Genomic DNA, 10,000 nt, shown 5'->3' with positions numbered 1-10,000 from the left:
CTGCCCCTGGTACACCGCTCAGTAGCACTTTGCCACACACACACACACCACTCGTGCCTATGGTACGACAACTTTTCTCGTGCCTATGGTACGACAACTTTTCTCGTGCCTATGGTACAACAACCTTTCCCCGTGCCCCTGGGACACTGCGCAGAAAGTCTTTGCCACACACACACACCACTCGTGCCTATGGTACGACAAAAGGCCCCGGGGACCTACATCGCACCTTGCTCTTGCCTCCCTTACAGCTGAAAAAGGTCCATGCCTGTGCCCTGGCCCTGCTGAAATTCCCTCTCCATTTAGCCGAGGCAGTGAGTCGGCCTCCTGTCTCCCTTTACGGTCGAAAAAGATGTGCTCCTGGGCGCGCTGGCCCTGCTGCTACTCACATCGGGCATGGACCTGGACCTCCAGCAGGCCCCGGGGACCTACATCGCACCTTGCTCTTGCCTCCCTTACAGCTGAAAAAGGTCCATGCCTGTGCCCTGGCCCTGCTGAAATTCCCTCTCCATTTAGCCGAGGCAGAGAGTCGGCCTCCTCTCTCCTTTACGGTCGAAAAAGATGTGCTCCTGGGCGCGCTGGCCCTGCTGCTACTCACATCGGGCATGGACCTGGACCTCCAGCAGGCCCCGGGGACCTACATCGCACATTGCTCTTCCCTCCCTTGCAGCTGAAAAAGGTCCATGCTTGTGCCCTGGCCCTTCTGAAATTCCCTCTCCATTTAGCCGAGGCAGTGAGTCGGCCTCCTGTCTCCCTTTACGGTCGAAAAAGATGTGCTCCTGGGCGCGCTGGCCCTGCTGCTACTCACATCGGGCATGGACCTGGACCTCCAGCAGGCCCCGGGGACCTACATCGCACCTTGCTCTTGCCTCCCTTACAGCTGAAAAAGGTCCATGCCTGTGCCCTGGCCCTGCTGAAATTCCCTCTCCATTTAGCCGAGGCAGAGAGTCGGCCTCCTCTCTCCTTTACGGTCGAAAAAGATGTGCTCCTGGGCGCGCTGGCCCTGCTGCTACTCACATCGGGCATGGACCTGGACCTCCAGCAGGCCCCGGGGACCTACATCGCACATTGCTCTTCCCTCCCTTGCAGCTGAAAAAGGTCCATGCTTGTGCCCTGGCCCTTCTGAAATTCCCTCTCCATTTAGCCGAGGCAGTGAGTCGGCCTCCTGTCTCCCTTTACGGTCGAAAAAGATGTGCTCCTGGGCGCGCTGGCCCTGCTGCTACTCACATCGGGCATGGACCTGGACCTCCAGCAGGCCCCGGGGACCTACATCACACCTTGCTCTTGCCTCCCTTACAGCTGAAAAAGGTCCATGCTTGTGCCCTGGCCCTTCTGAAATTCCCTCTCCATTTAGCCGAGGCAGTGAGTCGGCCTCCTGTCTCCCTTTACGGTCGAAAAAGATGTGCTCCTGGGCGCGCTGGCCCTGCTGCTACTCACATCGGGCATGGACCTGGACCTCCAGCAGGCCCCGGGGACCTACATCACACCTTGCTCTTGCCTCCCTTACAGCTGAAAAAGGTCCATGCTTGTGCCCTGGCCCTTCTGAAATTCCCTCTCCATTTAGCCGAGGCAGAGAGTCGGCCTCCTGTCTCCCTTTACGGTCGAAAAAGATGTGCTCCTGGGCGCGCTGGCCCTGCTGCTACTCACATCGGGCATGGACCTGGACCTCCAGCAGGCCCCGGGGACCTACATCGCACCTTGCTCTTGCCTCCCTTACAGCTGAAAAAGGTCCATGCTTGTGCCCTGGCCCTTCTGAAATTCCCTCTCCATTTAGCCGAGGCAGAGAGTCGGCCTCCTGTCTCCTTTACGGTCGAAAAAGATGTGCTCCTGGGCGCGCTGGCCCTGCTGCTACTCACATCGGGCATGGACCTGGACCTCCAGCAGGCCCCGGGGACCTACATCACACCTTGCTCTTGCCTCCCTTACAGCTGAAAAGGTCCATGCTTTTGCCCTGGCCCTTCTGAAATTCCCTCTCCATTTAGCCGAGGCAGTGAGTCGGCCTCCTGTCTCCTTCACGGTCGAAAAAGATGTGCTCCTTGGCGCGCTGGCCCTGCTGCTACTCACATCGGGCATGGACCTGGACCTCCAGCAGGCCCCGGGGACCAACATACTCCTCTGCTCTACTCCCCCACTAGCTTTCCTTCTCCCGCAGTTACCCTCCACCACAAATCCAGCATGGCCCTTGCCCTCCAGCAGGCCCCGAGGACCCACATACTCCTCCGCTCTAATCCCCCATGAGCTTTCCTTCTCCTGCAGTTACCCTCCACCGCATATCCAGCATGGCCCTTGACCTCCAGCATGCCCCGGGGACGCACATCCTCCCCTGCTCTAGTCCCCCACTAGCTTACCTTTCTTGTAGTTACGCTCCAGCGCATATCCAGCATGGACCTTGACCTCCAGCAGGCCCCGGGGACGCACATCCTCCCTTGCTCTAATCCCCCACTAGCTTTCCTTCTCCTGCAGTTACCCTCCACTGCATATCCAGCATGGACCTTGACCTCCAGCATGCCCCGTGGACCCACATTACCCCCCCCTGCAGTTACCCTGTGCCACATATCTAGCATGGACCTGGACCTCCAGCAGGCCCTGGGGACCCACATACTCCCCTGCTCTACTCCCCCACTAGCTTTCCTTTCTTGCAGTTACGCTCCAGCGCATATCCAGCATGGACCTTGACCTCCAGCAGGCCCCGTGAACCCACATTACCCCCCCCCTCCTGCAGTTAACCCTGTACCACATATCTAGCACGGACCTTGACCTCCAGCAGGCCCCGTGGACCCACATTACCCCCCCCCCCCCCCCCCTGCAGTTACCCTGTGCCACATGTCTAGCATGGACCTTGACTTCCAGCAGGCCCCGGGGACCCACATTACCCCCCCCCCCCTCCTGCAGTTAACCCTGTACCACATATCTAGCACGGACCTTGACCTCCAGCAGGCCCCGGGGACCCACATTACCCCCCCCCCCTCCCCCTGCAGTTACCCTGTACCACATGTCTAGCATGGACCTTGACTTCCAGCAGGCCCCGTGGACCCACATTACCCCCCCCTGCAGTTACCCTGTGCCACATATCTAGCATGGACCTGGACCTCCAGCAGGCCCTGGGGACCCACATACTCCCCTGCTCTACTCCCCCACTAGCTTTCCTTTCTTGCAGTTACGCTCCAGCGCATATCCAGCATGGACCTTGACCTCCAGCAGGCCCCGTGAACCCACATTACCCCCCCCCTCCTGCAGTTAACCCTGTACCACATATCTAGCACGGACCTTGACCTCCAGCAGGCCCCGTGGACCCACATTACCCCCCCCCCCCCCCTGCAGTTACCCTGTGCCACATGTCTAGCATGGACCTTGACTTCCAGCAGGCCCCGGGGACCCACATTACCCCCCCCCCCCCCCTCCTGCAGTTAACCCTGTACCACATATCTAGCACGGACCTTGACCTCCAGCAGGCCCCGTGGACCCACATTACCCCCCCCCCCCTGCAGTTACCCTGTGCCACATGTCTAGCATGGACCTGGACCTCCAGCAGGCCCCGGGGACCCACACTTAAGCCCCCTCCCACTAACAAAGCAGAACACCACTGGCAAAATCCTCGTGCCCCTGGTACTCCAGAAAGCACATTGAAATGTGCCCCTGGTACACTGCGCAGAAGAACTGCCGCACACACACACACACACACGCACGCACGCACGCACGCACGCACGCACGCACGCACGCACGCACGCACGCACGCACGCACTGCTTGTGCCTATGGTACGACAACTTTTCTTGTGCCTATGGTACGACAACTTTTCTCGTGCCTATGGTACAACAATTTTTCTCGTGCCTATGGTACAACAACTTTTTGCCGTGCCCCTGGTACACCGCTCACTAGCACTTTGCCACACAAACTCTCCTCGTGCCTATGGTACGACAACTTTTCTCGTGCCTATGGTACAACAACTTTCCTCCGTGCCCCTGGTACGACAGCTTTTCTCGTGCCTATGGTACAACAACTTTTCGCCGTGCCCCTGGTACACCGCTCAGTAGCACTTTGCCACACAAACTCTCCTCGTGCCTATGGTACGACAACTTTTCTCGTGCCTATGGTACAACAACTTTCCTCCGTGCCCCTGGTACGACAGCTTTTCTTGTGCCTATGGTACAACAACTTTTCTCGTGCCTATGGTACAACAACTTTTCGCCGTGCCCCTGGTACACCGCTCAGTAGCACTTTGCCACACACACACTCTCCTCGTGCCTATGGTACGACAACTTTTCTCGTGCCTATGGTACAACAACTTTCCTCCGTGCCCCTGGTACGACAGCTTTTCTCGTGCCTATGGTACAACAACTTTTCTCGTGCCTATGGTCAAACAACTTTTCGCCGTGCCCCTGGTACACCGCTCAGTAGCACTTTGCCACACACGCACACTCCTCGTACCTATGGTACGACAACTTTTCTCGTGGCTATGGTACGACAACTTTTCTCGTGCCTATGGTACAACAACTTTTCGCCGTGCCCCTGGTACACCGCTCAGTAGCACTTTGCCACACAAACTCTCCTCGTGCCTATGGTACGACAACTTTTCTCGTGCCTATGGTACAACAACTTTCCTCCGTGCCCCTGGTATGACAGCTTTTCTCGTGCCTATGGTACAACAACTTTTCTCGTGCCTATGGTACAACAACTTTTCGCCCTGCCCCTGGTACACCGCTCAGTAGCACTTTGCCACACACACACACACCACTCGTGCCTATGGTACGACAACTTTTCTCGTGCCTATGGTACGACAACTTTTCTCGTGCCTATGGTACAACAACCTTTCCCCGTGCCCCTGGGACACTGCGCAGAAAGTCTTTGCCACACACACACACCACTCGTGCCTATGGTACGACAAAAGGCCCCGGGGACCTACATCGCACCTTGCTCTTGCCTCCCTTACAGCTGAAAAAGGTCCATGCCTGTGCCCTGGCCCTGCTGAAATTCCCTCTCCATTTAGCCGAGGCAGTGAGTCGGCCTCCTGTCTCCCTTTACGGTCGAAAAAGATGTGCTCCTGGGCGCGCTGGCCCTGCTGCTACTCACATCGGGCATGGACCTGGACCTCCAGCAGGCCCCGGGGACCTACATCGCACCTTGCTCTTGCCTCCCTTACAGCTGAAAAAGGTCCATGCCTGTGCCCTGGCCCTGCTGAAATTCCCTCTCCATTTAGCCGAGGCAGAGAGTCGGCCTCCTCTCTCCTTTACGGTCGAAAAAGATGTGCTCCTGGGCGCGCTGGCCCTGCTGCTACTCACATCGGGCATGGACCTGGACCTCCAGCAGGCCCCGGGGACCTACATCGCACATTGCTCTTCCCTCCCTTGCAGCTGAAAAAGGTCCATGCTTGTGCCCTGGCCCTTCTGAAATTCCCTCTCCATTTAGCCGAGGCAGTGAGTCGGCCTCCTGTCTCCCTTTACGGTCGAAAAAGATGTGCTCCTGGGCGCGCTGGCCCTGCTGCTACTCACATCGGGCATGGACCTGGACCTCCAGCAGGCCCCGGGGACCTACATCGCACCTTGCTCTTGCCTCCCTTACAGCTGAAAAAGGTCCATGCCTGTGCCCTGGCCCTGCTGAAATTCCCTCTCCATTTAGCCGAGGCAGAGAGTCGGCCTCCTCTCTCCTTTACGGTCGAAAAAGATGTGCTCCTGGGCGCGCTGGCCCTGCTGCTACTCACATCGGGCATGGACCTGGACCTCCAGCAGGCCCCGGGGACCTACATCGCACATTGCTCTTCCCTCCCTTGCAGCTGAAAAAGGTCCATGCTTGTGCCCTGGCCCTTCTGAAATTCCCTCTCCATTTAGCCGAGGCAGTGAGTCGGCCTCCTGTCTCCCTTTACGGTCGAAAAAGATGTGCTCCTGGGCGCGCTGGCCCTGCTGCTACTCACATCGGGCATGGACCTGGACCTCCAGCAGGCCCCGGGGACCTACATCACACCTTGCTCTTGCCTCCCTTACAGCTGAAAAAGGTCCATGCTTGTGCCCTGGCCCTTCTGAAATTCCCTCTCCATTTAGCCGAGGCAGTGAGTCGGCCTCCTGTCTCCCTTTACGGTCGAAAAAGATGTGCTCCTGGGCGCGCTGGCCCTGCTGCTACTCACATCGGGCATGGACCTGGACCTCCAGCAGGCCCCGGGGACCTACATCACACCTTGCTCTTGCCTCCCTTACAGCTGAAAAAGGTCCATGCTTGTGCCCTGGCCCTTCTGAAATTCCCTCTCCATTTAGCCGAGGCAGAGAGTCGGCCTCCTGTCTCCCTTTACGGTCGAAAAAGATGTGCTCCTGGGCGCGCTGGCCCTGCTGCTACTCACATCGGGCATGGACCTGGACCTCCAGCAGGCCCCGGGGACCTACATCGCACCTTGCTCTTGCCTCCCTTACAGCTGAAAAAGGTCCATGCTTGTGCCCTGGCCCTTCTGAAATTCCCTCTCCATTTAGCCGAGGCAGAGAGTCGGCCTCCTGTCTCCTTTACGGTCGAAAAAGATGTGCTCCTGGGCGCGCTGGCCCTGCTGCTACTCACATCGGGCATGGACCTGGACCTCCAGCAGGCCCCGGGGACCTACATCACACCTTGCTCTTGCCTCCCTTACAGCTGAAAAGGTCCATGCTTTTGCCCTGGCCCTTCTGAAATTCCCTCTCCATTTAGCCGAGGCAGTGAGTCGGCCTCCTGTCTCCTTCACGGTCGAAAAAGATGTGCTCCTTGGCGCGCTGGCCCTGCTGCTACTCACATCGGGCATGGACCTGGACCTCCAGCAGGCCCCGGGGACCAACATACTCCTCTGCTCTACTCCCCCACTAGCTTTCCTTCTCCCGCAGTTACCCTCCACCACAAATCCAGCATGGCCCTTGCCCTCCAGCAGGCCCCGAGGACCCACATACTCCTCCGCTCTAATCCCCCATGAGCTTTCCTTCTCCTGCAGTTACCCTCCACCGCATATCCAGCATGGCCCTTGACCTCCAGCATGCCCCGGGGACGCACATCCTCCCCTGCTCTAGTCCCCCACTAGCTTACCTTTCTTGTAGTTACGCTCCAGCGCATATCCAGCATGGACCTTGACCTCCAGCAGGCCCCGGGGACGCACATCCTCCCTTGCTCTAATCCCCCACTAGCTTTCCTTCTCCTGCAGTTACCCTCCACTGCATATCCAGCATGGACCTTGACCTCCAGCATGCCCCGTGGACCCACATTACCCCCCCCTGCAGTTACCCTGTGCCACATATCTAGCATGGACCTGGACCTCCAGCAGGCCCTGGGGACCCACATACTCCCCTGCTCTACTCCCCCACTAGCTTTCCTTTCTTGCAGTTACGCTCCAGCGCATATCCAGCATGGACCTTGACCTCCAGCAGGCCCCGTGAACCCACATTACCCCCCCCCTCCTGCAGTTAACCCTGTACCACATATCTAGCACGGACCTTGACCTCCAGCAGGCCCCGTGGACCCACATTACCCCCCCCCCCCCCCCCCTGCAGTTACCCTGTGCCACATGTCTAGCATGGACCTTGACTTCCAGCAGGCCCCGGGGACCCACATTACCCCCCCCCCCTCCTGCAGTTAACCCTGTACCACATATCTAGCACGGACCTTGACCTCCAGCAGGCCCCGGGGACCCACATTACCCCCCCCCCCTCCCCCTGCAGTTACCCTGTACCACATGTCTAGCATGGACCTTGACTTCCAGCAGGCCCCGTGGACCCACATTACCCCCCCCTGCAGTTACCCTGTGCCACATATCTAGCATGGACCTGGACCTCCAGCAGGCCCTGGGGACCCACATACTCCCCTGCTCTACTCCCCCACTAGCTTTCCTTTCTTGCAGTTACGCTCCAGCGCATATCCAGCATGGACCTTGACCTCCAGCAGGCCCCGTGAACCCACATTACCCCCCCCCTCCTGCAGTTAACCCTGTACCACATATCTAGCACGGACCTTGACCTCCAGCAGGCCCCGTGGACCCACATTACCCCCCCCCCCCCCCTGCAGTTACCCTGTGCCACATGTCTAGCATGGACCTTGACTTCCAGCAGGCCCCGGGGACCCACATTACCCCCCCCCCCCCCTCCTGCAGTTAACCCTGTACCACATATCTAGCACGGACCTTGACCTCCAGCAGGCCCCGTGGACCCACATTACCCCCCCCCCCCTGCAGTTACCCTGTGCCACATGTCTAGCATGGACCTGGACCTCCAGCAGGCCCCGGGGACCCACACTTAAGCCCCCTCCCACTAACAAAGCAGAACACCACTGGCAAAATCCTCGTGCCCCTGGTACTCCAGAAAGCACATTGAAATGTGCCCCTGGTACACTGCGCAGAAGAACTGCCGCACACACACACACACACACGCACGCACGCACGCACGCACGCACGCACGCACGCACGCACGCACGCACGCACGCACGCACTGCTTGTGCCTATGGTACGACAACTTTTCTTGTGCCTATGGTACGACAACTTTTCTCGTGCCTATGGTACAACAATTTTTCTCGTGCCTATGGTACAACAACTTTTTGCCGTGCCCCTGGTACACCGCTCACTAGCACTTTGCCACACAAACTCTCCTCGTGCCTATGGTACGACAACTTTTCTCGTGCCTATGGTACAACAACTTTCCTCCGTGCCCCTGGTACGACAGCTTTTCTCGTGCCTATGGTACAACAACTTTTCGCCGTGCCCCTGGTACACCGCTCAGTAGCACTTTGCCACACAAACTCTCCTCGTGCCTATGGTACGACAACTTTTCTCGTGCCTATGGTACAACAACTTTCCTCCGTGCCCCTGGTACGACAGCTTTTCTTGTGCCTATGGTACAACAACTTTTCTCGTGCCTATGGTACAACAACTTTTCGCCGTGCCCCTGGTACACCGCTCAGTAGCACTTTGCCACACACACACTCTCCTCGTGCCTATGGTACGACAACTTTTCTCGTGCCTATGGTACAACAACTTTCCTCCGTGCCCCTGGTACGACAGCTTTTCTCGTGCCTATGGTACAACAACTTTTCTCGTGCCTATGGTCAAACAACTTTTCGCCGTGCCCCTGGTACACCGCTCAGTAGCACTTTGCCACACACGCACACTCCTCGTACCTATGGTACGACAACTTTTCTCGTGGCTATGGTACGACAACTTTTCTCGTGCCTATGGTACAACAACTTTTCGCCGTGCCCCTGGTACACCGCTCAGTAGCACTTTGCCACACAAACTCTCCTCGTGCCTATGGTACGACAACTTTTCTCGTGCCTATGGTACAACAACTTTCCTCCGTGCCCCTGGTATGACAGCTTTTCTCGTGCCTATGGTACAACAACTTTTCTCGTGCCTATGGTACAACAACTTTTCGCCCTGCCCCTGGTACACCGCTCAGTAGCACTTTGCCACACACACACACACCACTCGTGCCTATGGTACGACAACTTTTCTCGTGCCTATGGTACGACAACTTTTCTCGTGCCTATGGTACAACAACCTTTCCCCGTGCCCCTGGGACACTGCGCAGAAAGTCTTTGCCACACACACACACCACTCGTGCCTATGGTACGACAAAAGGCCCCGGGGACCTACATCGCACCTTGCTCTTGCCTCCCTTACAGCTGAAAAAGGTCCATGCCTGTGCCCTGGCCCTGCTGAAATTCCCTCTCCATTTAGCCGAGGCAGTGAGTCGGCCTCCTGTCTCCCTTTACGGTCGAAAAAGATGTGCTCCTGGGCGCGCTGGCCCTGCTGCTACTCACATCGGGCATGGACCTGGACCTCCAGCAGGCCCCGGGGACCTACATCGCACCTTGCTCTTGCCTCCCTTACAGCTGAAAAAGGTCCATGCCTGTGCCCTGGCCCTGCTGAAATTCCCTCTCCATTTAGCCGAGGCAGAGAGTCGGCCTCCTCTCTCCTTTACGGTCGAAAAAGATGTGCTCCTGGGCGCGCTGGCCCTGCTGCTACTCACATCGGGCATGGACCTGGACCTCCAGCAGGCCCCGGGGACCTACATCGCA

This window comes from Astatotilapia calliptera, chromosome 13, assembly GCF_964374335.1.
Source record: "Astatotilapia calliptera chromosome 13, fAstCal68.1, whole genome shotgun sequence".
In the NCBI taxonomy this organism is placed as follows: Eukaryota; Metazoa; Chordata; class Actinopteri; order Cichliformes; family Cichlidae; genus Astatotilapia; species Astatotilapia calliptera.
This window is presented reverse-complemented; position numbering follows the sequence as displayed.